The sequence below is a fragment of the Schistocerca piceifrons genome, chromosome 4 (assembly GCF_021461385.2).
Source record: "Schistocerca piceifrons isolate TAMUIC-IGC-003096 chromosome 4, iqSchPice1.1, whole genome shotgun sequence".
NCBI lineage: Eukaryota > Metazoa > Arthropoda > Insecta > Orthoptera > Acrididae > Schistocerca > Schistocerca piceifrons.
Window position 1 is genome coordinate 747,310,363 of NC_060141.1, and position 27,209 is coordinate 747,337,571.

General features: G+C 42.9%; 1 protein-coding gene across 3 annotated transcripts in view; it reads left to right on the forward strand.

Moving 5' to 3' along the window:
• Positions 1 to 3,093: 3,093 nt before the first annotated feature.
• The window catches only part of LOC124795520 (peroxisomal acyl-coenzyme A oxidase 3-like), a 342,519-nt gene continuing 318,403 nt past the window's right edge, over positions 3,094 to 27,209 (forward strand). For 2 of the 3 annotated variants that reach the window (XM_047259589.1, XM_047259591.1), the window contains exon 1: positions 3,094 to 3,180. The gene's annotated coding sequence lies outside the window, so the exon portion shown is untranslated. The remainder of the gene's footprint in view (positions 3,181 to 27,209) is intronic. The other variant, XM_047259590.1, reaches the window with a different exon arrangement.

Below are 27,209 nucleotides of genomic sequence, written 5' to 3' on the forward strand. Positions count from 1 at the left end.
CGATCTCCTACACTGGCTGTACACCACTGGTGATCGTCGAGGGGACACTGAATAGTGCACGGTACATCCAAACCGTCATCGAACCCATCGTTCTACCATTCCTAGACCGGCAAGGGAACTTGCTGTTCCAACAGGACAATGCACGTCCGCATGTATCCCGTGCCACCCAACGTGCTCTAGAAGGTGTAAGTCAACTACCCTGGCCAGCAAGATCTCCGGATCTGTCCCCCATTGAGCATGTTTGGGACTGGATGAAGCGTCGTCTCACGCGGTCTGCACGTCCAGCACGAACGCTGGTCCAACTGAGGCGCCAGGTGGAAATGGCATGGCAAGCCGTTCCACAGGACTACATCCAGCATCTCTACGATCGCCTCCATGGGAGAATAGCAGCCTGCATTGCTGCGAAAGGTGGATATACACTGTACTAGTGTCGACATTGTGCATGCTCTGTTGCCTGTGTCTATGTGCCTGTGGTTCTGTCAGTGTGATCATGTGATGTATCTGACCCCAGGAATGTGTCAATAAAGTTTCCCCTTCCTGGGACAATGAATTCACGGTGTTCTTATTTCAATTTCCAGGAGTGTAAAAACGTGGACGTGATTGAACTGCAGTATTGACCATCTAGGCATGGTTGAACTACAGACAACACGAGCTGTATAACTCTTTCCTGGTGGAATGATTGGCACTGATCGGCTGCTGGACCCCTTCCATCTAATGGAAATGAGCGTTTGGAATCATTGGCCAGGTGGCTCCTTACGGAGCAGGTCCGGCCGCCTGGGTGTAGGTCTTATTACATTCAGTGCCACATTGGGCGACCTGCGTGCCGGATGGGGATGAAATGATGATGAAAACAACACAACAGTCCCTGAGCAGAGAAAATCCTCGACTCAGCCGGCAATTGAACCTGGGCCCCTTAGGATGGCAGTGCATTATGCTGACCATTCAGCTACCAGGGCGGACCTCAACTAATGGGCACTGCTCATGCACGGTTGTTTACCTCTTTAGACGTCTCTGAACAGTCAAAGGGACTGTGTCTGTGATACAACATCCACATCAACATCAACATCCATCTTCAGGAGTTATGGGAACCAGGGTAATGCAAAACGTTTTTTGATGTGTGTATATTGTAGTTCACTGCTACCTGAGTGCAGTATTCATTATATAACTTAAAACATTACATTTTTAGTTTTATTCATGGTTTATACAGAAAATACATTTGATATATAAAATACATTGTTTGTGGCATTACGTAAAGAAGAGAATATAATTCTGCCAACACATAATGACAAATAATACATTACTGTGTGTGTGCTGTATACTGTCAACAATATACAATTGTCATTGGGGGGAAGTAGCCTCAGAATAAAATTTCTTCAAGCCTTTGACTCCAAGACAACATTTGCCTTATTGCCAGAGTCTTTGTATATGGTGTTACTGCTTGTGTCAGTGCTTTGTTTTATGGTTGTTACTGAATGTTGTGTTGTTTGTGGCTGTGTTATGGCATGCTGTGTTTTTTGTTGTTGTTTGGGATCCCTTAAATGTTGATCCCTTCTGAGTCATGTTCACTCAGTGCATAGTGTGTTGGTTCTTTCCTGGGTTTCAGAATCTGTGGTTGTGCTTGTATCCTGTCATGTGGTTTGTTGTGTTGCTTATGCTTGTCTATGCCTCCTTCCGTATAGGTCTTAGTGCTCCTATACTTTTTGCAGTGTGTTCGATACAATATTGTCTACACTATTTAGTGCGTTTCAAACATCAGGACTGCATGTTATTCTGGCAATGTCATTGTCATTCTGTATAGGTCTCACATGTGCTAGCATATTGCCTTGTGGTGTGATATATTCTGGTGTCAAGACGAAAGATAAAGTGACCAGATGAGAGAAAGGTTCAGAAATCAGATGTCCATATTATTTATACTGAAGCCTGATACATGATCTATTCTCGCAAAGTGCTGGGTTTGTAGCTTTTTCTTCGTTTTTTTATATATTTTTTTAGCTTGCTATATCCCCCTCCCATTTGTAGGATGTAAAAAAATCATTTTACACAATAATTAAAAGTGAATTTCTCTTCTTTATGTAAAGCTACACTCTATGTATTTTTACATATCAAAAATATTTTCTGTGCAACTACAGATTCCTTTTGTAAGGTAATGTTGTCAACATGGTCTCTCTCAGCTTTAATTTCTCTCTTATACCACATCCCATATTGCTTTTGTCCTGTTAGAAGCATATCTTCAATATGTACCATTTACCAGTCGCTAATTACTATCCTCAGGATGGATTTGTGAGTTTTAAAGTATCAGTATCTGTCAAAAACAGGACTAGCACTATTTTCTTTCGTATCTACAAGTTTTTAATACACCAGATGTGAACCAACTCTTATGGGCGCTTCAACCTTATCTTCTACTTTTTAAGGGAACTCAAGACTAAAGTAGGTTTTCACTATATCTGTGAAAACTTAAAATTTTACTGATACAGTATATCAATCTCCTATTGACTGGCTTCCAAGATTCTTTTGCTAAATACTTTCTGAAGAGCAGTATTCTGTGGGTACTGTAGGTCCTATTTTGAAAAATAGGTATTTGTTTGATCTTATGTGACAAGTCATTTGTGGTCTCAAAAGGTATCACCTATGCATGAGGATCTCTAGGACTTAATTTTAGTACTGCGGAAATGTAAGTTTGCTTATTAGCATTAAATTAATATCTGATCTACAACAGACCTGGAATGATTAGTTTCATGAGTTGGAGGGGGGGGGGGGCAGGTTTTGCTTTTACATTGCAGATTTATGTTTTCCAATTGTTTTTTACATTGTTATTTACTAAAGCTTATATTTAAGCACAGTTTACAGCTGAAATTTGTAAATCTTTCTCTACATTTCAGGATTTTTAAGCGTTCCAGTCTGGTATATATTCTTTTTCTAACTCACTCACACAAGCTCCACCAAGGTGAAGCTGATTCCTGCACGAGTCAGTACAATGTGCTTTCACACGTCTCATCTATATTCAGTGAATAATTAATATTGATTGCGGTCAGTCAACCAACGAATCGACACTTGTTGAACACAGCCAACTAATGAAATTCAGTCGCCTTCATTTGGCACTAGTTGACGCATCATCCTGTGCATTCTCCGCTCGCCTCTTTCTTTTGAGAAAACACGAAAGGTTTGCAACTAGTCCTGCAGGTAAAAATTCATTTTCTGAACGCAATCATTTGTATAGAATATTCAGTGGCCTATATTAAGTTTCCAAAACATGATAAATGAATAGTTTGTGTTTTGTTTCATTTTCTCCTTATAACTTTTACTTATTTCCGGAATATCTGCTAATGTAACATAATTATGTGGGATCTAGTTATTTCGCCAATTCGTTTCAGAACACTGTTTAATGCAAAACTTGATTAATAAAATTGTTCTTATGCACGCCATTCAAAGAAAGTCGAAGATATTCAACAACGCATACGTGAAAAATGAATAGAAAACAAGTGCACATTAATTTTGCGCTCGCTTCACTGCAGCGCGTACATCGTCTAAACTAATGGTATAAGACTGCACAGTTAACAGACACGCGATGCTAATTTGAGTAGCAAATCTAGGTTATCACATCGATATTTTAAATATGCTGTGAAATGCACACAATCGACTCCTAGGTGACAACTGTCTTAACAGAAATGTTATTTGTGGTCTCTGTGGTCTGTGCTAACACGAGAACCTCTGGCACGAAATTTCGGAGAAAAGGAAACAAAAACAATGAACACCAAGGGTGACGACCGTCTTTATGTAGTTGGTTGGTTGGTTTAAAGGCGGGAGACTACGAGGTCATAGATCCCCTTGATATAGTTGCTTGTTTTTCTTACTTGACTTCGTCTCTTCTATACTGTAAGCAAATGTCCTGTATGCTACTTTTGAAGCTTCTGTTTAGACGCAAGCTTAAAATAGATGTTCATAATGTAAGAGGTGTATCTTAAATTCTTAATCGTAGCAGTCCATCAGTTTTGAGACCGTTTGAGAGTCATTTCGCTGGGAACAAATCCCATTAAGTACCGGTAATTCAGTGCTGGATGCTGAAACTATAAAGCGCAAATTCCTATTCTACTCGCCAAAACTAAATAAGATGATGAAGAATTAATTTCAATTTATTGTTTTTTTTTAATAAAAATTGGAATGTATGTTCCTCGTACAGACCCATATATGTTGAAGCAGAATGCAATTGTTGAACAACAATAATTACCAGATCACCAGTACTGATATATATTTTGTACTTAAAAAGGTAAAGTGCCACCAGGCCAAACACTGGAGGCATCACAGTGTTTCACAAACAAAACAATAAACAATTATGGGAAGGGGCGGTGGTGGCGGGGAGGGGGGGGGGGGGGGTCTCATAGTCTGGGCCTCAGTTGGCACATTTTTTTTGTTTTTGTTTTGGAATAATTTGTGATGAAATTTGATAATATTTATGGATTATTTCATGTCATGCAGAAAGCCTATATCATCTAGTATATATTATCTAGTACCTCTATTCATTTACATATTTCGTACTGATAAAAATTTTACAAACAGAATAATGGACAGCAAAGTGATGTGAAAATACCCACTCTGCCCCTATCACGGGCACCCCAAGTGTTGGTATGGGACAACATAAAAAGAAATCCACAGACAGATTCGAAAAACCAGAATGAGATTTTCACTCTGCAGCGGAGTGTGCACTGATATGAAACTTCCTGGCAGATTAAAACTGTGTGCCCGACTGAGACTCGAACTCGGGACCTTTGCCTTTCGCGGGCAAGTGCTCTACCAACTGAGCTACCGAAGCACGACTCACGCTCGGTACTCACAGCTTTACTTCTGCCAGTACCTCGTCTCCTACCTTCCAAACTTTACAGAAGTTCGAGTCTCGGTCGGGCACACAGTTTTAATCTGCCAGGAAGTTTCATGTCAGCGCACACTCCGCTGCAGAGTGAAAATCTCATTCTGGAAACATCCCCCAGGCTGTGGCTAAGCCATGTCTCCGCAATATCCTTTCTTTCAGGAGTGCTAGTTCTGCAAGGTTCGCAGGAGAGCTTCTGTAAAGTTTGGAAGGTAGGAGACGAGGTACTGGCAGAAGTAAAGCTGTGAGTACCGGGCGTGAGTCGTGCTTCGGTAGCTCAGTTGGTAGAGCACTTGCCCGCGAAAGGCTAAGGTCCCGAGTTCGAGTCTCGGTCGGGCACACAGTTTTAATCTGCCAGGAAGTTTCAGATTGGAAAAAACATTTATTTTTCTTAGTAAATGTTGTGTGACACATTGAATTTGTATGGAATATAATGGCTGGGCATTGGAAATATACGTGAATAGGATATATAGCTACTGCTACAATTTATTTTGTGCTGCTGACTGTGGAAGGCATTCATAGTTTACAGGTGACATCTGTGAAGCTAATTTTGCATACTGTTGCTTTTGCAGGAAGTGAAAAATGTTTGTCAAACTTAACGTGACATTGCAGATAAGTTACCATCATCTGTAATAAGAATGACCCATCTTTTTATGTTTTTGTAGAATATCTCTTGCACATACGAGTGTGTGTTCATGATGATTTTTATTATTGTACGTTATTCATATACAACACTCATAGTGCACTATGTATGTTATATTTTTCATAGATTAGTAAAAAAAAGGGGGGGGGGGTCAGTGAAACCCACAATGTCGGACTACATTGACCTCTCAAATTTGTTTTGTTATATACACTTGCAGAATGGTCCTGGAATAAATGTTAGTATGAGTATTACCCCTGTAAAGAGATTTAAATTATCCCCATTGGAAACTGAATATTTTGTTAAGCATTGATAAGCAATATATCGGTGAAATACACATTTCTATGACATAATTATCAATCCTTTGTTTAAAACACACTACAAAAAACTTTTACTGACTAAAAACAGTAAACATCTTTTACTGAAATCCTACCTGGAAATTTATACAGAATTCTATGCGCACCAGCCTGTAGCTCCAGTGGAGGCAGCACTTCAGTTGCCATTGCCTTTGTTGCAACTCTTTGAATATTACAAAATAGTGAAAAGTTTGCTTCCCCCTCCCCCTCCTTTTACCCCCAACTGCTTTCACCACAACAAAGTCATTTGAAAAAAGATTATGGCACTTGTACTTAGTGTACAGCGACTCTTCAACAACTGGATCGTGTGAAGGATCAAAGTCACTTTCATCAGTTTCCAGAGTCTCTGGCAATTTCAGTACACCAAGTTCATCTTCTGACAAAGAATTGTCACACTTTTGAAAGAGATTTTTCTTGTGCTTTGAGAGTGCTTCGTTAGCAGTGGATGACAGAACAACCAGGCTGGGGATAGTTTGTATCATTTGTAACTGCAGGCAATTTGATCTTTTTATGCAGTGCAGACACATTTAATGATGTTTTGCATGATTTTGGACCAATACTCAGTGCATGAACAGCTGTAGCAGCTTTATCAGGACTCACATCAATTTTCTTCCTTTTTTTATTTGAAAGAGCTATTGATTTCTTTCTGTTCACATAGGAATTTTTATATAAGAAGCCAGAGATTCAGCTGCAGCTTCCTTTTTCTCTTCATATCCTGTTCACCTGGAGTTAAGAGTACAGCGTCTTTTTAATTAACCAGATCACTTCTTCCAGTGTTTCCTTATCCACACCTAGGTACTGTCTTCCAATCTTCTACCTGTAGGCCTTTGGTACATTCTCGGCATTTCAACTAAATTTTTTATAGGATAATTTTTGTTTTCAAGAAGATATAAGTTTATCCAGGAATAGAAAGAAAAGGGTGAAATTGACCCCGGGGTCAGTGTTACACCCAGGGGGTCAGTATCACCCCAGTTGAGAGTAAAACTGCAATGCTGCCATTTCTATTAATAGAACTGATAAGTGCAGTGATGTGGCAATGTATTTTTTTTTTTTTTTTTTGTTCGGTTGCTACTTTCACAAAAATGTAGTCATTATCTTTTATCCCACTTCCCATGTTAAATTCTTCAATGTGAAGACTCAATTTAAAATCACTGTTACTCATCTGAAGAATAGCATAGCATCTATGAGCTGCTCTGTGGCTGAAGTTGCCTTCTGACATTTTCTAAAAATGGTCTTGTTGGTTGTTTGGTGTTGAGGGTTCAACCAAATTTTTTTCTTTCTATTTTCACATTTTACAAGCTCTTGCTTCTCTTATCTATCAGTAAGAATTGCTGTCCTTCCTTTTTTTCTTCTGTGCTTAGCTGTTGTCTTATGGATGGTTGCTTGTAGAAAAGGTAAAATTTCCTTCAGTAGTACCAAGGCTCTTGAACTATTAAAACAGCAACAAATGGCAGACAGCCTTATAACTTGAGTAGTGCTTGTGCTGGTGTCTTTGGGATCTACCTTATTGGTATCATTATCAGTATTTTCTGGTACACTTCCAATTACTGCATCTCTTTTATGATCATATTGTCAAGATAGCTAACCTTTCAAGAGTTTGTCTAGGGATGTTGCATTGTTTTGCTGCTGCCAGAATTTTCATGCCATCTTGAGTCACACTATCCACAACTATCTTTGTATCTTCAGCAGGCATTAGGCCAAAAGTAGTTTTTCTCTCTCTGGAGTGAACCACTTTTGTTTTCTGAAAGCTATGAAATATTGTATGCAAAAGAAACAACACTTGGGACATAGTGAGCATATATGCTCACTGTGCCCCCCAAAAAAATTCCTTACTTTGCCTCGTACCCCATCAACACAACTAAACACATTTATTCAGTCACAAGCGGGTGTTATAACGCTGTATTTTATATTGTGCTGGTATGTAGAGATTGTATTCATGATAATTACTTACATTTTCAATATTTGGTTTCTACAAAATGAAGGAGTACAAATTCTTATATAGAAGGGGCAAAATTTGCGGAGGAAGATAGTAAAACACAAGAGTCTCAATTTCAGTTCTCCAACATCATTCAACCGTATTGCTTCTGTGGTTTTCTAAATGCTAAGTGTGTGTAGGCTACATGTGCAGAACTGTGATAGCATCCCAACAGTCATGGATTTGGTTTTCTAAATGCTAGGAGTGTGTAGGCTACATGTGCAGAACTATGATAGCATCCTGACAGTCATGGATTGTCATGGATTTGTTGTATCCTGCCCACTCATCGAATTTGGGGTGCCTAGGAAACCTGCTTCTCGGACTGCTAGACAACAATTGAAGCAAATCATATTGAAGAGTTTTATTACAGAAAATAAATGACAATACTTAACTTTGAGAATTTACAATGACGTGTCGCAAGCAAAGGGTGACAAGCAACATAAGCAATCTCTTCAGAATATATAGTTCCTACTACAAGTGCAGTAATACAGTTCCTAAGTCGTTGCTATACAAGTGCCTATTCTTAATACCACTGTGGAAATCGCAGAACTGCCAGTCTTCAACGGGAGCATGGCCAGCACTTACATCCTCTTCGTGTCGAGGGCGCTGCCGTCGGGTTGTCGTCCTACAGAGGGGTTGGTCCGCATGCAATTGGCTGACGTCTTCTTCAGAGCCCTCTCTGCTCTAACATTCCCAACCTGTAGCCTGGCTCTTGACTTTATGTTGCAACATTCCTTCCCCCAAAGTGACGGACCATCATCATACAAGAAGCTCAACAATGGGAGGGGAGGCAGGATTGTGGACACTGCACTGGACTGGAAGTGTAGCTGCAGGGGACATCAGGCTTCCGCTCATTCGCTGCATTTCGGGCTTTACTCTGGCAGAAATGTCCCCCAGAAAATGACCAGAAGGATACGCGTCCACCTCCTGAGTCCCATAACCAGATGTAGAAGGTGTCGACTGCTGTGGTGTGGGCGGGTCCAGCTCCATCAGTAGGATGAGGGGGGGCAGAGGAGGAAAAGGCTCTGTCTCCTTGGGTTCATCTCGCAGTGACATGATGACATCCTCTGGTGTCTGCTGTGGCCGCGCTGTCCTCAGGATCTGTGAAGCTGGAGGAAGAGACACAGAAGGATCACTGTGCTCATGACAGTGGCAAATTTGATTGTGATGTAGGCGCTGCAATCCGTCTGGGCCTGAAATGAGATACACACACGTGCCAAATCATTGAAGGATCTCACATCATGCCCACCATCTGCTACCACTAAAAACCCTGTAAAACGCAATATCATGTGGTGTGACGTGATACCTGTGACCTTCCGTTGGCGCCGGATGCTGAGGAAGGTGGAGCAGTGTCCAGTGGTGGCGGCCATGAAGCAATTCCATCGGCAGTGGTCCATCTTGTGGATGCAAATGATAGGAGGCCGGAAACAGTTGCAGTGCTTGGTCCCTGGTGTGTGCAAAGCGAAGTATAGCCACCTGCTGCTTGAAGGTTCTGACAAAACATTTGCTTCGCTGTTTGACTGTTGGTGGGATGGTGTACTAGTTATATGCTGTATGTCAGTGCATTCACAGTATGTTTCAAATTCTTATGACATGGACTGGGGGCCGTTGTCCGACACTATGACTTCAGGCAAACCTTCGGGGCAAAAAATGGAGGACACAACACCTGAATGGTGCCACGTGACATTGTCGAGTTCATTGGCACAGCAAAAGGAAACTTGCCATAAGAGTGTACCACAATCAACCAAGTGTTCCAAAAAGTCCCACAAAGTCTACGTGCACATGTTGTCATGGCGATTGCATCTTAGGCCAAGGAGAGAATTTTTGTGGCAGAGCAGACTGATTTTCTGCACATGAATGACACTGTGACATCATCTGTTTTACTTCGGTGTCCATACCCTGCCAAGTACAGTGTCAATGTGCTAACTGTTTCATACAAACAACCCCCACTGTCCTTATTGAAGTAAATGCAACACTTCTTTTTGCAAAGCTTTGGGGATCAACACACATGACTGTCCACAGCGAGGCTATGTTAACGTGCAAAGTGTCAGTGCACTACAGATTTCTTTATGCTATGCAATGAGTGAGGCCAAGATGTGCAACTGTATTTTAGAAAAATGTTCAAATCTGAATCAGCTTCGATGGACTGTGCAATTTTCGGAAATACAGAAGCGTCCGATCCCGCCCGTCTGCTTTGACCCATGACGTCACAAATATGGCGGAAACAAAAACACACACACACACACACACACTTTCCACAAGAAGCCTAATGACACTAACAGGACAAGCACAGGAAATGGGGTGTTTAACTAAATATAAACAAATTTAGACGCCTTGCGTAGCTACAACGTGTAAGTGAAGACAGCCATGCATGAATACCCACCCACCTCCCCAGGGGTCGTAACCCCTGCAACCCATAGAAGATAAAGATGCTTCAGTAGCTGATTAGTGTTTTTTGTCTAAAACAGAAATTGGAGGAAACAGATAATTAAAATAAGTAATAAGTGTTTTTAAATTAAAAAAAAAATCTCACGAGATAGAACGAACAGACCAGAAAAGTAAATAAAATAAGATAAAACAGAACTGGAGACAGCCACACTCAAACCAAACTCCGCGCTGTCATGACATCACACGCGACAACACCCTTACGTCACGGGTCAAAGCCGACGCGTGGGATCGGACGCTTCTGTCGACCCCAATTTTCCTGTAGTTCAGAGGAAAGAATTGAAGCAATGTAGAATCATGAGCATCAATGTGACAACAAGATGCAGCAGGAGTGTCAAAGTTTGTACCAGGACCAGTCGGAATATGTGAAAGTGTACCCGCATTACCATGTTGAGCTGTTGGATGATAAACAACCTTGTACTGGTATTGAGTCAACAAAAAAGCCCATCTTTGCAATTTTAGGGCAGTTCGTACAGGTACCGGCTTTATTGGATGAAACAAGGACTACAGTGGCTTGTGCTCCATTACTAACAGTAAGTAGGATTTTCTGCCATGTAAATAGTGGTTGAATTTAGTGACACGATACACAATAGACAATGCCTCTTCCTATATTTGTGAATAGTTACACTCAGCTTTGGACAACACTTTAGATGCAAAAGAAATACACCTGTCTTTATCACCAAATCTGTGCAAAAGCATTGCACTGATTCCTTAAGAGGAAGCATTAACTTGCAACACAACTAGTTTGTCAGGATCAAAGTGAATCAAGCACCGATCACTGAGCAATGCATCTTTGAAGTATTTTAAGAGCTTTTTGGCACTCATCTGTCCAAAGAAAGGGACATTCGTGTGACGGAAGTGATGCAGTGAAGCTGCAATTTGTGCTGCATTCAGTATGAATTGAATATAATAGTTCATTTTTTCTAAGACTGAATGCAATTATGTGACATTGCGAGAACTGGCAGGTCCTGTATGGCTAACAAATATGCAAATATGACTGAAGAGGATGGACACCTTGACTGCTTATGACATGACCAAGATACTGCAACTCAGGTTTAAAAAAGTTACACTTGTCCAGTCTACACTTTAGTTCTGCATCAGATAACACACAAAACAAAGCACGCAAATTTGCAATGTGTTCTTCAGGTTTACGACCTGCTATGACAATATCATCCAAGTACTTTGAACAGTTTGGTACTTGAGCAGTCAGCTGTTCCAAATACCATTGGAAAATGACAGGTGCAGAAACACTGCCAAAAGCCAAATGCAAATATTTAAACAAGCCCAAATGAGTGTTCCCAACAAACATAGTTTGAGATTCTTCATCTAGTGGTATTTGAAGATATGCATTGCACAAATGAAGTTTTGAAAAGTAGCGACCGTGCCTAATCTGTCCATGAGATCCTCTGGCCGTGGCAGTGGATAAATATCAATCACAGTTTGTGGGTTGACTGTAAACTTGGTCAACACAGAGACAAATGGGGCCTAAAGGTTTGGGGAGCAAAACCAGTGGACTTGCCAATTGACTAGCTGATATGGGCGCAATAACTCCACTATCTTGCAATACTTCAAGTTCACCAGTGACTTTGTCCCATAACGCAATTAAGAGGTCTGGACTGGCAAAATTTTGGCTGAGCATTGTTTTTCATAGTAGTATGCACAGCAAAATTATTAGCCTTGCCTAAACCTTCAGAAAAGAGTTCCAGGAATTCTTTCAGCAAGCTAGCTACACTGTCGTTAGCATTGGATGCAGTCACAGACAGCATATAATCCACAATTTTAAAGCCAAACAAATAAAACGAATCAAGGCCAAATATGTTCTCACAATTGTGTGATTGTAGCACAGTGAAAGTTACAGTTCGTATATGCAAGTGACAGGCAAAGTACATTTTCCGAGAACAGGAATGTCTTGTCCACTATAAGCTGCCAGGTGCATATTGGATTTAGACAGGTGTGAGGAGCCTAACAGTTCATATGTGTTACGATTCAACAATGTAACAGAGGCAACCGTGTGCAACAGAATTTTCACACATTTTCCACTAATATGCAAATGAACAAAAAGTTTATTGGACTGGTGTAGCACTGAAGAAACTGTTTGCTTGCTAGTTTTTCTAACGTTGCTAATGCCTGCAGAAGACTTGGAGTACACAGCATTGATTACATGGGCCTTGTAACCAGATTTTTGTGAGTGGGCAGAATTTGTATCATTGCTCTGTTGCAAACATACAGATTGTACATGGCCTTTCTTGCCACAAGTGTAACACTGTGCTTGTCTGGACAGGCAGTCTTGGCATTTGTCATTTGTACTGTGAATAGCAGTGGAAGCATGACTTAATTCTGTTCACATGTTTAGAGAGTTGTTTACGTGGCATGGCGCATACGAGCTGTTTCCTCCTAATGGGCTGGTCGTGAGCAAGGGGCGAATCGACCTGACAAATTTGCGGCTCCTGAAATTTATCGGCTGACAAGGCACCTGAATCACACTGATATAGTATTTGCACTATGTGCTGGAATGATGAATCGGACCATTTCAAAATCTGTTCTCCAAGTCTGACATCAATTACATTGTACATGATCGCGTCACACAACGTAACATCTGAGTGTAAAGCACCACAAGCACATTTTAATTTGCATTTCCTCGTCATACCCTGAAAATCTGTTACCCACTTGCAATAAGTTTGTTCTGACAGTTTCTTGCAATTACTGCTAGCTGCTACCACATTCACTTGTTGGTCATAGTAGTAAGTGAGTGAATCTACAACCTGATCATAGGAAAATTCACTCAGAATTGCATTCTACAGTGGACAGAAAATAATGAATTTTCATAGCACCTGGTACTTTGTGAGCAATTACTGTTGCAACCACTCGAGCCATTCCTCGTCTTGTTCATGAACCTGGTGAAAAGGCAGTATGGCACTTGGTCCTGTGAATAGTGCTTGTTGTTCTGGTGGGAGTGCAGCATTGGCCAGTAGCTGCTGCTTTGTGTTTAGTAGGGTTGATATTTGTTGGCTCGGAAACTGAAACATCTGTGTTTGCTGTGTTGCATTATTGCTTGCAGCTGTGGCACCTGTGCAGGGGGTGGGAGAGTGGGGTTGGCATGTTGGAAAAGACAAATGTAATAAACAGACAAGGCAATCAATAAAAATAAGTACAAAAGCAAAGAAAATTTCTACAATGCCCACCTGATTACACTGATTAACAGAAACACCGTAAGAGAGACTGTTAAAGTAAGTAAACACACCCCTGAAAAGAAAAGACAAAGTAAAAAGTTAAGGCGCCAGCAAACAGAAAAGCACACAAAAAACAGTGGCCACCAGGCACGGGGTTTTCATATAACTCATTGCCAATGTTGTGTCCTGCCCACTCGTCAGATTTGGTGTGCCTAGGAAATCTGCTTCTTGGATTGCTATACAATTCAAGCAAATCATATTATAGAGTTTTATTGCATAAAATAAATGACAATACTTAACTGTGAGAATTTACAGTGATGTGTTGCAAGCAAAGGGCGACAATCAACATAAGCAATCTCTTCAATATATACAATTCCTAATACAAGTGCAGTAATACAGTTTCTAAATCGCTGCTATAAAATTGTCTATTCTTAATGCCGCTGTGGAAATCGCAGAACTGCTAGTCTTCAACCGGGCCATCCTTGCTGATGGAAACTTGAAGAAAGCTGATCACTAGATAATTGGAAAGCTTAGATGAGCATTAGGTTACAGTCGTACTCTCTGAGGGAGTGAGGTGGTGCATGAATAACAAACAGATAGTCCTTATGATGTTTCAAGGATATATCCTTGATGGGATATACAGAGATGCTGACAGCGAATGTAGCCATTGCAACAGAAGGAATGGGCTGTGAGAAGAAAGGTACGACTGATTCATGACATGCAACACTTAATTGCTAGGAACACGATCACTAACACTGCCCTGACGAGTAGGGAGGGAGGGCAAGGTGAGAGTATCTACTGACCGTTTGCCAGGAATCGAGTTGCTCGCCGTGGCTACACTTAGGGTGAGTTCTGAGTCCTTGTCATCTGATGTGTGGCTTGCTAGAACCCATGCCAGTTTAATACATTGTAGGGAGACTGTTTGTGGTTTGCTGTATAGCATGACTGCCACTATTTTCCAATTGACTGAGAACCTGATGTGATCCTCAATACAGTGGAGGCATGGCCAGACAAATGGTGTCATCTCATAACATAATAAAGTCACAGGTTGCAAGTTCTTTGTGGAGAGAAACTTACAGGTGTGTGTGTGCATAGGGTTGCGGTAGGCACCTGCACATGATATGAGAGGGAAGAAGCTTGACTAGAGTGTCGTCAGTAGTATTAGAGTCCTCAAAAATTTCAGCAGGTAATATGAGGGGCTCGCCATACAGGATTTCTGGCAGCGAGACTTTCAAATCGTCTTTATAGGCTGTGTGTGCACAATAGAACCCATGGAAGTGTGTTGGACCAAGAGTCAGAGAGACACTTTAAAGCTGCTTTCAGTGTTCAGTTCCAGTGTTCGACCAACCCATTACTTTATGGGCAATAAGCTGTCATATGAAATAACTTCCACAGAATGTAGCAGTGGCTGTTAGAGGGGCGTAGGAGGCCAATGAGGTCCATATATATGTGTTCAGAATGTCCGTTTGGAATCTCAAAGTGTTCAAGAGGCAGCTGAATGTGCTGACCAACTTAAGCAAGCTGGCACAATAGGCATGCTCGAGCCCACCTGTGGTAGTCTTTCTTAACATTCAGCCAGATGAAACATTCAGTGACGAGCCAGACTGTCAATCTGGTGTTCGGGTAAGCTAGTCCATGCAGTGAAGAAAAGATTGCCTGGCGAAGGAGAAGATGTACAAGTGACAAAGGTGTGTGTGTCGACAAAGGATCGGTTGTGTGACACCAGGGAAAGAGCATGGTTGGATGCGTATGGAGGTGGAGTTGTTTGTAGTTATTGACTGCACCTCAGGATCTGTAGTCTGTAGTCTTCCAAGTTCTGCTTGGTCAAAGAGGCTTCTAAGCGTGAGTGCATGACACGTAGTCTGCTACAATGTTATCAATGCCTTTGATAAAACTGACGTCTGTCATATACTGGCTGATGAAATCCATGTGCCAAAAGTGGCGTGAGTTGAGATTACTGGCAGGATTACGTAGTGTGTCGAGGAGAGTATGGTGGTCTGTGTAAATAATGATGTCTCGTGCCTCGATATACTCTCAAAAATAAGGTATGGGTTCATAGATATCAAGAAGTTGCCCATCAAAGCCAGACCACTTACACTGCAAAGCAGACAGTTTTTTGGAAAAGAAGCGTAATGGCTGAGAGGTTTTGTCTATATGTTGTTGCAGCACAGCGCTGATCATGGTATAGCTCGCATCAGTAGTGACTAAAATTGGGGCATCAGCACAAGGATGGGCTAGTGTGACTGCATTACCTAGAGCTGTTTTCAGGTTAAAGGCTCGAGTCATGTCTTGCGACTACGTGACTTGGTGACTGCATACCTTTTAAGGCATCAGTTAGGGGCACCTGAAGAGAGGCGGCATGAGGAATGTGGCACCTGAAAAAATTAATAATCCCCAATAAACATCAGAGATCGAGAAAAGTGACTGGCGGTGGTAAGCTCATAATATGAGCTGTAGGCACCCCGGTGGTCACGGTCGCGTACGGTGAACTGGAGGCCAAGCGGTGACCTCTCCAGTTGTCAGGATGCTAGGAAATGACTGTGGATGCGTCAGAAACGCCAAAAAAACATTATTAATTCATAACACCTTTATTCCTGCTGAGTACAATGTGGCCCGCGTAACACAGGCTGGCTGAGCTTGGTGATATCAACAACTTTCCCCGAGTCCTTGCTGACTCGTAGCAATGACACCAGCTCTGGGCTGCACCAGTCTTGCTAGCACAGCGCCGCGTACTGTGACATAGCGGTGGACTTAGGTCGCGCATGGCTTGCGGCGTCCGGTTGGCTGGCTGGCCGGTTTGGCGCAGACAGCAAGCCGCTGCACGTAGGAGGCTCCGGGTTGGAGTCTCGGTGCTGTCAGCATGAGAAGCATTCTCATAGTGCGGAGTGTACTCTGTCCCACCCCGTCTTCTTCCCTGCTCCTCCTGGTGGCTCGTCCGAGGTGGACGGGTGGAACGGGCTGCAATGCCCCAGCGTCGTCGGCTCACCCTGTTGTTACGGCGGATGCACAGGGCCCAGGCCCCGCACAATCTCTACGATGGCTCACTGATGTGGTCAGCATTGGCGGCGAGCAACTCTACCGCAATGTCTGCTATTCTTGGTTGATGATTGATAGCGGCAGCAGAGAGGACCAGAGCTGGTACTGTCCCCTCACATCTGCTGCTGGATGGGCCCCCCTTACTGCAACATCTCCTTAATAAAGATTAACATGTCGATCACTGAGCTGAGTGCTACGCAGTGACCCAGTACACATCTAACTGCAAGTCTGACTGCGAGTGCCTTGTTGCTATCAAAGCTGGTTTATTTCAAGGAAGCACGAGCAACGTCCTGACATCATGCTCGTTTGTAATTAACGCATTCGTTCCACTTATACTGATGACTTATCTGTCATACTCGCCCCTTAGGTGTTCTTATGACAGATTTACGTGTTGTTACGAGAGACTTATGCAAAGTTGTGAAATGCAGTATAGCTGACGCTATACCTCTGTCTTACACTCTACGAAAGTCTCCGTCTAACACAAACCCGCGTGCTAAGCAATTCTCTCTCGCCTATTGTGTGTAACCATATCACTGCCCCTGCGTGACGACACATTCCGATATATGTGCAATCCTCTTACCTGGCTCTCGGCATAGGCGACGAAACTTTGACAATATTCCACATTTCCAACTTTTTATTATTCTGCGGCACTACACATCCCCCTCCTTTAAGAAAATTCGTCCCGAATTTTACAATTCTGGACTTACTGGTTGTGCACACCATACTTCCTTATACTCTACAGGTATCTTACAACTACTCCTTCAACACTGTCAAACTTTTCTTATCCGCTAATAATCTATTTACACTTAATACTGATTCCAATCTTATCATTGGTTATCTATTTATATTACTTTCCACTATTCCTGATCCATCCCATAGGTATTTGATGTACGGTTGTTATTTTAGAACAAGACACCTTTTTCCGTATACAAAAGTAAGTTGCACAAATAAACACTAGATCTAAGATTATGCTATTCGTTGACACACCAAATATATTTGTGTTTTGCTTACGTTTCTCCCGATATTGCTGCATGTGCTGCAGTAGTTGATTACCTGAGATCTTCTCTTTTTCTGAGATAATCAGGCTATCTAAAGATTGTAGCAATGTGGCATCCAAGGACGTTAGGTTCTGGCAAGGCAATATGTGTGGTGGTTCCTCTGGATAATACAAGATAGGCTGTGTCACATTAATCATTGTTGTACCCGTGAAAGTAGCTGGTAGGTGAAAATGCTTCCCCACTATTTCACATCCAGTGCCATTAATCAATAACCCACTGCCCTGCAATTCAAGCTTTGACATATCTGTCAATCTACCATTTCTGTAACAAGTGGCAACTACGGTCTCTAGTTCGAACACAGAGTAAATCCAATGTTCCCCAACTTTCTGAAATTTCGGTCTCGGAAGTAACACCTTCTTTTCGCATTCTAAGGTTCCCATATTCCCCAAGAACAACTGCATCTCACACAAATGATTGTGGGTTGCCATCTCCTTTGCTGGACAAATAAAAACACTTCCCCTGAAACCGTCTGTCAAATCTTCCGTAGACATTACCACATGAGCACTTCTCTGTCTTGACACTAACAACACTTCCCGAGTTTGCACTGGCAACCACTTCCCAAGTGCACCCAATCTAATTGGATGTGGGTGTACTTTATAACACTGGTACCGCGAATTGATACCCATCACTGGTATTTGCACTTCTACGTGTGTACTCGCCTGATCCGTAATTACTCTCACTTTAGACATGCGATAGAATAACGCTAAATTCCGCTTCGCCGGAGGCACGACATGGCACACTCCTTCCGAGAATTCTTTCTGTGCTTTCAGCAACGCCTTCAGCATCTGATCTGGACCTAACAAAGTGGCACTCAATTGCCCATGCACTGTGTGATGCATAGCTTCATATAACACTTCCAATTCGACACGCGCATCATCCACCCTGTCTGCTAATGCCCTCAATAAAACTGCTACTTGTATTTTCCCATCTAATCGGCTCAATCTTGCCTGTATAGCCTCTATATCCCCATTCAACACTTTCCTGGTATTTGCTGCATACCGTTCCAGGTCTGACGTCAACTCCCGCACTGTTCTAGTGACATTCAATATCCACTGCTCCATGTTACCTATACGTGTCGTGTGCCAATCCACTTTCAACTTTGTCTCCTCCGCCAACTCCTGCACCTCTCCCACTGTACTATTTAAGCTCCTTATATCTTCCTCGTCTGTGGTTCCAAACACTGTTTTCAGCAATTCTCCCCCTGCATCCAACCACCTTCGTTTCCTGCGAACAAGCATTTGTGGGACCACTTCCATTACTTGTTGCAGCTGCCTTCTCAGCTTTTCGTATGAGAGCTCCAATTCTTGATACTCATTCCGTATGTCTTGAAACAACCCCTCCTTCTCCGTGGCCGTCTGTAGCGCCATAAACCTATCCTGTAGTGTCCGTACATCATTCCTCACTCCCAGTATATTATACATGAACACAATTGTCCACCTGCAGCTTGACAATACCACATCTAATTTTCTTGCAAACAAAATTCCCTTATCTAGTGGTTGCACCTGCACCACCTCTCCTCTGCAACAGTGTAGCAGTACCAGACTGATGAAAAGTTTCCCGTGCCACATCCTGGCACGGCACCTGAAGGAAAAGGAAGCCGTATCAATCACTTCCTTCCTTACCATGTCTAAAACACACAAATGACAAGTAAAAACTGCACATACCCTATTACTTAATAACAATAAATACGACATGTTCCTCCCCGAGGACACTTAATCTACTTATCCCCAGACCTAAGTGCGTAAGGGACGTTCCTCTGCTGTTCTTTTAGCTTCGGTACCCTCACACCCTTTGTTACTGCTGGAGGAATCTGCGATAACGCATCCACTGTGCCCTTAAACGGCTTAATCCTACTCACATGAACTACTGACGACTTGGTTGGTAACTGCAACTTTACATTCACTGGAGACACTATTTCATTTACCTGATACGGTCCAGAAACTTCTTCGTTTTACCCTTCGGAACATAAGGATTAGCCAACAATACCCATTGACCAATTCTGTATTACAACAGTTTACCTGTTCTTAGCCCAGTACTCTCTTGTTTCTCCAAAGTTTTAGTATTAGCACGCCGTACCCTTTGCCAAATCTCTCTCAATTTCTTGGCGAAATTCTTCACTGACTCATCCTGTGAACCTACCTGAGTTTTGAGCACTTCAAATGGTGATGGCATTTACTGACCATAAATTACCTCATATGGAGAGAGACCCGTTCCTGTATGAACTTTCACGTTATATGCGCTTGTCAACAGATTTAAATACTCGTCCCAATCTGTGTGTTCTGAATTTACGTAATGACTAATCATCTTAACTAATGTCCTATGAACCCGTTCTGTTCGTCCATTCGACTGAGGATGAAACGGGCTTGTTCGAAATTTCTTAACTTTCAATAAACGGCATAACTGCTTCATCAGCTCTGACATAAAGTTACTACCCTGATCTGTAATTATAGTATCAGGCAGACCATACTTCAGCAACCAGTTATTTACTAAGGCTTGCGCAACAGTGCTTGCCTCCTGATCTGGAATAGCTGCCATTACCAGGTATCGGGAAAAATGATCTAATATTGTTAATATGTATTGATTACCCACTTGGGTCTTGTTAAATGCTCCGATTACGTCTAACCTGATGAATATGAATGGAAGATCTGCTTCAGGTAGTCTCTGTAACTGAATTTTCTGATGACTTAAATCTGCTCTCTGCGCACACGGTATACAATTTTGCACATACTGCTCTACATCATTGCGACGTGTCTTCACCAAAACCTTTCAGCTACCCATCTATCAGTTGTTCTTTTACCACCATGACCCGACAATACATGGTTGTGCGCTTGTTTCAATATTTCTTCCCCCAGTGACTCCAGTACTACGACGCGTAGTCCGCACTTCGTCTTCCTGCAAAGCAACCCATCCTGCATTTCAAACTGCGGTTGCATTCGGAACAATTGACTCTCTCTGTCAGTGGCTTGCGCCTTTATCCACTCCTTCTCACTTATGCCCACAACTTCTACATCTGCTATTTTTCTACTAAAGGCATCTGCATTTGTATGTTTTACCCCTGGTTTGAATTACCTCGTAGTCAAATTCACTTACTTTCAGTGCCCATCTCGTTAAATGACTTGAAGGATCTTTCAACCCCAACAACCACTTCAATGCTGCATGATCTGTAATCACCTTGAACTTACGCCCATAGAAATAACAGCAAAAATACGGGATACCGTAAATCACTGCTAACATTTCTTTCTCTGTAGTTGAATAATTCTTCTCTGCCTTATTCAATTGACTGGAAGCATAAGCCACTGGATGTTCCTGCCCATTAACCCTCTGAGAAAGAATACAGCCTACAGCAATATTACTAGCATCACAAGATAGTATGAACTCATGTTCGAAATTATGAAGTATCAACACTGGGTCTGATGTTAGTATGTGTTTGAGCTTCTCGAATGCCTCCTGACACTGTGCTGTCCATTCAGACTTAACACCTTTCTTTAACAACCCGGATGTGCAATTTCCGTGAACCCCTTTACATATCATCTGTAGTAATTACATAAACCGACATATTGCTGAACTTGTTTAGTGGTCTGTGGTACTGGAAAACCACGCACAGCCGACGTTAGACGAGCATCCGTTCTTACCCCAACCTGACTGATAATATGCCCAAGATAAGTCACTTGCGTCTGAGCAAACTGACATTTCTCGACATTAAGCGTAAGATTTGCCGCTCTTAGCCTACTAAATACTTCGTTCAGTCGTTCCACATGCTCTTCTACATTACACGAAAAAGTAACAATATCATCGAGGTATGCCATAGCAATCTTCGGTTTCAGTCCCCGGAGCACACCGTCTAATAGACGCTGGAAAGTAGCAGGAGCGTTTTTCAACCCAAATGGCATTCTGCGATACTGAAAGTGACCAAGGCTTGTTGTAAAGGCTGTCTTTAGTCTATTCTCGGGACTTACTTCTATCTGATGGTACCCACTCTTTAGATCTAGTGTCGAAAAATATTTGCACCGACCTAGGTTGTCCAATGTTTCCGTGATGTTCAGTATTGGATACGCATCTGTTACAGTTTGTGCATTCAAAATCGATAGTCACAACAAAACCTATACTTTTTAGTACCGCCCAACGACTTCTTAGGAACTACCACTATGTTGGCAGACCAAGGGCTTTCACTGTTCTCTATAATACCGTCCCTTAGCTGTTGATTAATAAATTCTTCCACTAGTGGTTGTAAGTGTTTCGCTATCCTGTATGGTTTTCTATAGATGGGCAGACTATCGCCAGTCGGTATATGGTGCTGTGTAATAGGAGTTGCTGGTAATGGACCTTCTGAATTATACAAATCTAAATACTCTAATAACAAAGCTTCCATAGCTTTCCGATCACCATTCTCCAAATGATGAATCTTATCATGCAGTACAGATGCCTTGATGGTTTGCTTGACGTTATAGTCACCTTGGGATTCACCTATATCCTCATCGTCAAGTATTTCCAAACTTGCTACCACTAAACCCTTTGGGAGATTCACTTCATCTGCCCCAAAATTATCTACACTGACCAGAATCATCAGTTCCCCATTTATATCTGTCACGCGCGCAATGCTCCTCCTAATAAAACAATGCTTTTCATCCATGCTTCATTGCTCTGCAGCGGCTCCACTACACATAGTCTCTGCTGTGGTACATCGGTACCTACTGACAACCAAACTAACTTCCCTGTACCCGAAGGCACTTTGACATGCGTAATCATCTTTAATGCCCTTGTACGCAGTTCAATTGGTGACATCTTAGCAATGGATGCACCTCGTGACGTAGAAACATTTACAGCTGTTGTACCCATTGAAAACAAGTTTCCTCTAAGTTAAGCTGTACGCTGTGAAAGACTAATTTTGGCATGGTGTTTATCGAGGAAGTCCAGTCCAAGAATCACAGAATACCCTTGTCCCACAGTTGGCAACACTTCCATTTGCTTTCCGAACTCTACAGTTCCAATCTTAAAAACGAGCTGTGTTGTACCCAATGATTGCAACTCATTATTCCCTACTCCATGTAATCTATACCTAGAAGTACCTTGTCTTCTCCTACCCACAAGGTCTACACTAGCAACAGATACATGTGCCCCTGTATCAATCAAAAACTTACATCTGTTATTCCTTACAACATCCATCAAGCAACAATATGTCTCTGTACTAGTTTTCACCGTACTTCTGCTTACCGGGAATGTCTTTCGATGGCCGAAACACTCCCATTCCCGTTTAACGCTTTTTCCTGTTTATTCCCGTTACCATTCTGCTTACTACGACACTCATTTGCCTTGTGACTGTAGTGTTTACAAGCATAGCACTGTGGCTGTCTGCATTGAGCCTTCACGTGACCTTTCCTCCCACAACGGTAACAATTCCTCTCTGATGCAAAGATGTGTTTATCATTGCAAACCCTTGTTGCAATGTCTATCTCCTGCAGATGCATTGCAATACGCAGTGCTGGAGCTGAATCCCCAAGACTCTCCATCCTAACCCTACAGGAAAATTCTGCAGGAATTCCCCCGAGGAATACATCGAGGGCTCTATTTTCTGCCTCTCGTAGTAATACACGATCCACATCAGGATTACTCGATAATTCATAGGTCTGTGAATTAATTTTCCATATCCTATCTGAAAAAGACTCCACTGTCTCATTGACCTTTTGTGTCAAATTAGCTAACTTCTCCCTAAAAAATCTTGCACTATTCTGCTTACGATATCTTTGTCTTAACCCATCTGCCAATTCTTCAAACGTGCTCGCCTTACTAAGCGTCTCATGGTACATCACGAACGTCTTGGCTTCCCCTGCAAGTCGCAAATTTGCCAAACATAACGTAGTTACGTCCTACCAATTGCTCATTGCAGTTGTTGCCAAAACATCGTTAATGAACACTGTGACATCCTCTGTTGTTTTACCCGAGAAAGGCATGATCAGGTTAGCTACTGAAGGATATATTGCAAGGTTGGACATTGCTACTGACTTGCACTCACTTGAACCCGTTTCGGACTCTTGTGCCGAACGCAAGGTCTCCATTTGCGTCATTAATTCTACATGACGTAACTTATGCTGCGCATTCTCTTCTAACAATTTTGAGACTTGCTCCGTCAGAGCAGCTATACTCACTTTAGTACTAATGGATCTTGTTTCCGGCATGATTTGTGCAAATTACCAACAACTTACTCTATACTGAATATACTCCTCAGAACAATAACTACACTAGCTACTCAACTCCTTTGTCACAGTTGAGCACTACACACAAGAAGACAAACAAGACTCACAATGCACAACTAAACAAAATTAATCCTACCGCCTTGTTATTTCCCAGCGACACTCTCTACAATTGTGCGCTGCGTGACCAAACCGTCTACAAATTGAACATTCTACTGGTACAAACTTCGTGCATGTCTCCCCATGCCTCGTTAAATTACACACAGTACATCTGACTGGTACCAAGTACGTTTCCCAACTGCTTCCCTTAAACTCAGATAAATCTGCTGTTTCTGCAGGTCTCACAAAGTGCACTCCCAACAAAGAACGTGCATCCATAGTTATTAACAAAAATCGCCTTGTGCAGTTACCACAAGGCTGCGTGGAGTCGACAGTTCTGACCGCAACTCTTTGGTGTCAGTCGTGCAGTGGCGGTGTTGATGACTCCAGATACCAGATCTGCAGGCCAGTGCTATAGTGGGCGGTTCGAACACTTCTGATACCAAATCTGTAGGCGTTGGGCACGAGGACTTCTGACACCAAACCTGTAGGCGCCACGGTGGTTCCGGTCGCCTACGGTGGACTGGAGGCCGAGCGGTAACCTCTCCAGTTGTCAGGATGCTAGGAAATGACTGTGGACGCATCAGAAACGCCAAAGAAACATTATTAATTCATAACACCATTATTCCTGCCGAGTACAATGTGGCTCGCGTAACACGGGCTGGCTGAGCTTGGTGATATCAACTACCTTCCTCAAGTCCTCGCTGACTCGTAGCGATGACACCAGCTCCGGGCCACACCAGTCTTGCTAGCACAGGGCCGCATGCTGTGACGTAGTGGTGGACTTCGGCCGCGCTTGGCTGGCGGCGTCCGGCTGACCGGTCGGCTCGGCATGGACAGCAGGCCACTGCATGTAGGAGGCTCTGGGTTGGAGTCTCGGTGCTGTCGGCATGAGAAGCGTTCTCGTAGTGCGGAGTGTACTCTGTCCCACCCCGTCTTCTTCCCTGCTCCTCCTGGTGGCTCATCCATGGTAGATGGGTGAACGGGCTGCAATGCCCCAGCGTCGTCGACTCACCCGGTTGTGACGGCGGATGCACAGTGCCTAGGCCCCACACGATCTCTACGACGGCTCACTGATGTGGTCAGCATTGGCACCGAGCGAGTCTGCCACAATGTCTGCTAATTCTGGGTTGATGATTGACAGCGGCAGCAGAGAGGACCAGAGCTGGTACTGTCCCTTCACATCTGCTGCTGGATGGGCTGCCCTTACTGCAACATCTCCTTAATAAAGATTAACATGTCGATCACTGAGGTGAGTGCTACGCAGTGACATAGTACACATCTAACTGCAAGTCTGACTGTGAGTGCCTTGTTGCTATCGAAGCTGGCATATTTAAAGGAAGCACGAGCAACATCCTGACGTCATGCTCGTTTGTAATGAATGCATTCGTTCCACTTATACTGATGAATGATCTGTCTTAATCACCCCTTAGGTGTTCTTGTGACTGAGTTACATGTTGTTATGAGTGACTTACGCGAAGTTGTGAAATGCAGTACAGCTGACGCTATACCTCTACGAAAGTCTCTGTCTAACACAAACCCGCATGCTAAGCAATTCTCTCTCGCCTGTTGTGTGTAACCAAGTCACTGCCCCCGCTTCACGACACATTCCGATATATGTGCAATCCCCTTACCTCTTGGCTAACCTACTGCCTCTGGCTCTCAGCATAGGCAACGAAACTTTGACAATATTCCTCGTTTCCAAGTCTTTACTATTCTGTGACACTACAGAGCAATGCTTTCAGACATGGGACATATACTTTTAGAGTTCACAGTGTGGCCTAGGAAAGTAACTTCTGTCAGGCGTGGTTGAGGTTTGTCATCATTTATCTCTGTGCTGTTATCTGAGAGCACATGATTAATTGAGAAAGATGCTGCTCATATTCTTCAGAGGAGGTGTAAAAAATTAAAATGTCATCCTGATAAGCATAACAAAATGGAAACTGGAGAAATAAAGAGTCCGCAAAACATTGCTATGTCTGCATTTTTGAGTTTGTAAGGCTTAATGCAATATTTGAACAAAGGGAGTTATAATGCCATCTTTGTACATTGGAATCTGGTGATATGGTTTACGACAGTCAAGGATGATGAAATGCTGACCACCATGTAGCCTACGTGCAATGCAAAATCTTGAGTGTGTGGATGGGGTAATTGTCTAAAACGGTGCAAGCATTGGGCCTATGATAATATCTGCAAAGTCTGAAAATTGATTCCTTTTTGGGGATGAGATGAATAGGTGATGACAAATTGCTGTCAGAAGGACATAGGTGGACAGGAAGTCCTTCAGTAGTCTGTAGCCTATGACAAGTACAACGCTTAATAACCTTAATGAATTCCTTCAATGAATCTGAAGTCACACGAGCAGTAGGAACTCTGGGACAGGGGACAATGTCACATGCAGCACTGTTTAACAGAGAACGACTGACCTGAAGTTTAGGCAGCCCAGGCTGCCTCCTGTTAAGTGCAGCTTGGGTACAGTCAGTGTCAGTCGTGAGTGCAGAGGCCAGATCAGCTGCCGTGTGGCACGGTGACTGGCGAGGTGGGCGTAGTCCATTTTGGTGGTGGGTGCACTGGTGCAGGCTTGTACGGGCTCAGCGGGATTGGTAGAGGTAGCTGCATGGCCAACTGGTGTGACTGTTGTGAAGGGGGCATTGTCTGTCTCGACAGTGGGCATTTTGTTGGAGCTCTCTGTTGTGGAAGAAGGAGTTTGCTTGCCATGTGAGCAAGATGCCAGTTCTCGGCGACAGCCATGACTATAGTTGTGGAGTTTGGCAATACAATATGCACAGTAGTAATGGATATCCTTGGTGTGAGTGCAGTGATCTTTGTCTGTGCATGTACCACAGCCACTGATGTGTTGTTGAGGAGTGCTGGGCGCAGAGCTACAATGTCATGTCGCTGGTTGAGAAGTTTGCACAATGAATTTACCAAGTTAGAATTGAAACACGTGAGTTCAGCTAACTTCAGTAGAAAGGCAGCTGTCTTCACTTTCGAATGCGTAAGCATTGCAACGAAAGAGCCCTCAATCCATTAGTTGCAGGAAAGTTGTAACAGCATGCCCATGAAAGGTCTGGAGAGTCTGTAGTGCCACAAAAAGCATATGCCTAACACAGGTTCATTGATGTCAGCCACATAAAAATTTAAGTTCAAGATGAGTGGAGTCATAGACCATGATTGACAAGTTGTTAACTGCTCACAGTCATGGCAGAAGGTATCAGTGCCATAGCAGACAATGCCAGACGTATAACACTAGCATCTGCACTGGTGTCGACCAGGAAGAGGAAGAGCATGTTGCTGATGATGTCATGAAAGTACAGTCTGCCTGCCAGTAGTTGTTTATTATTGGATGATTGGTGCTGATGTAGGCACCCTGTAGAATGC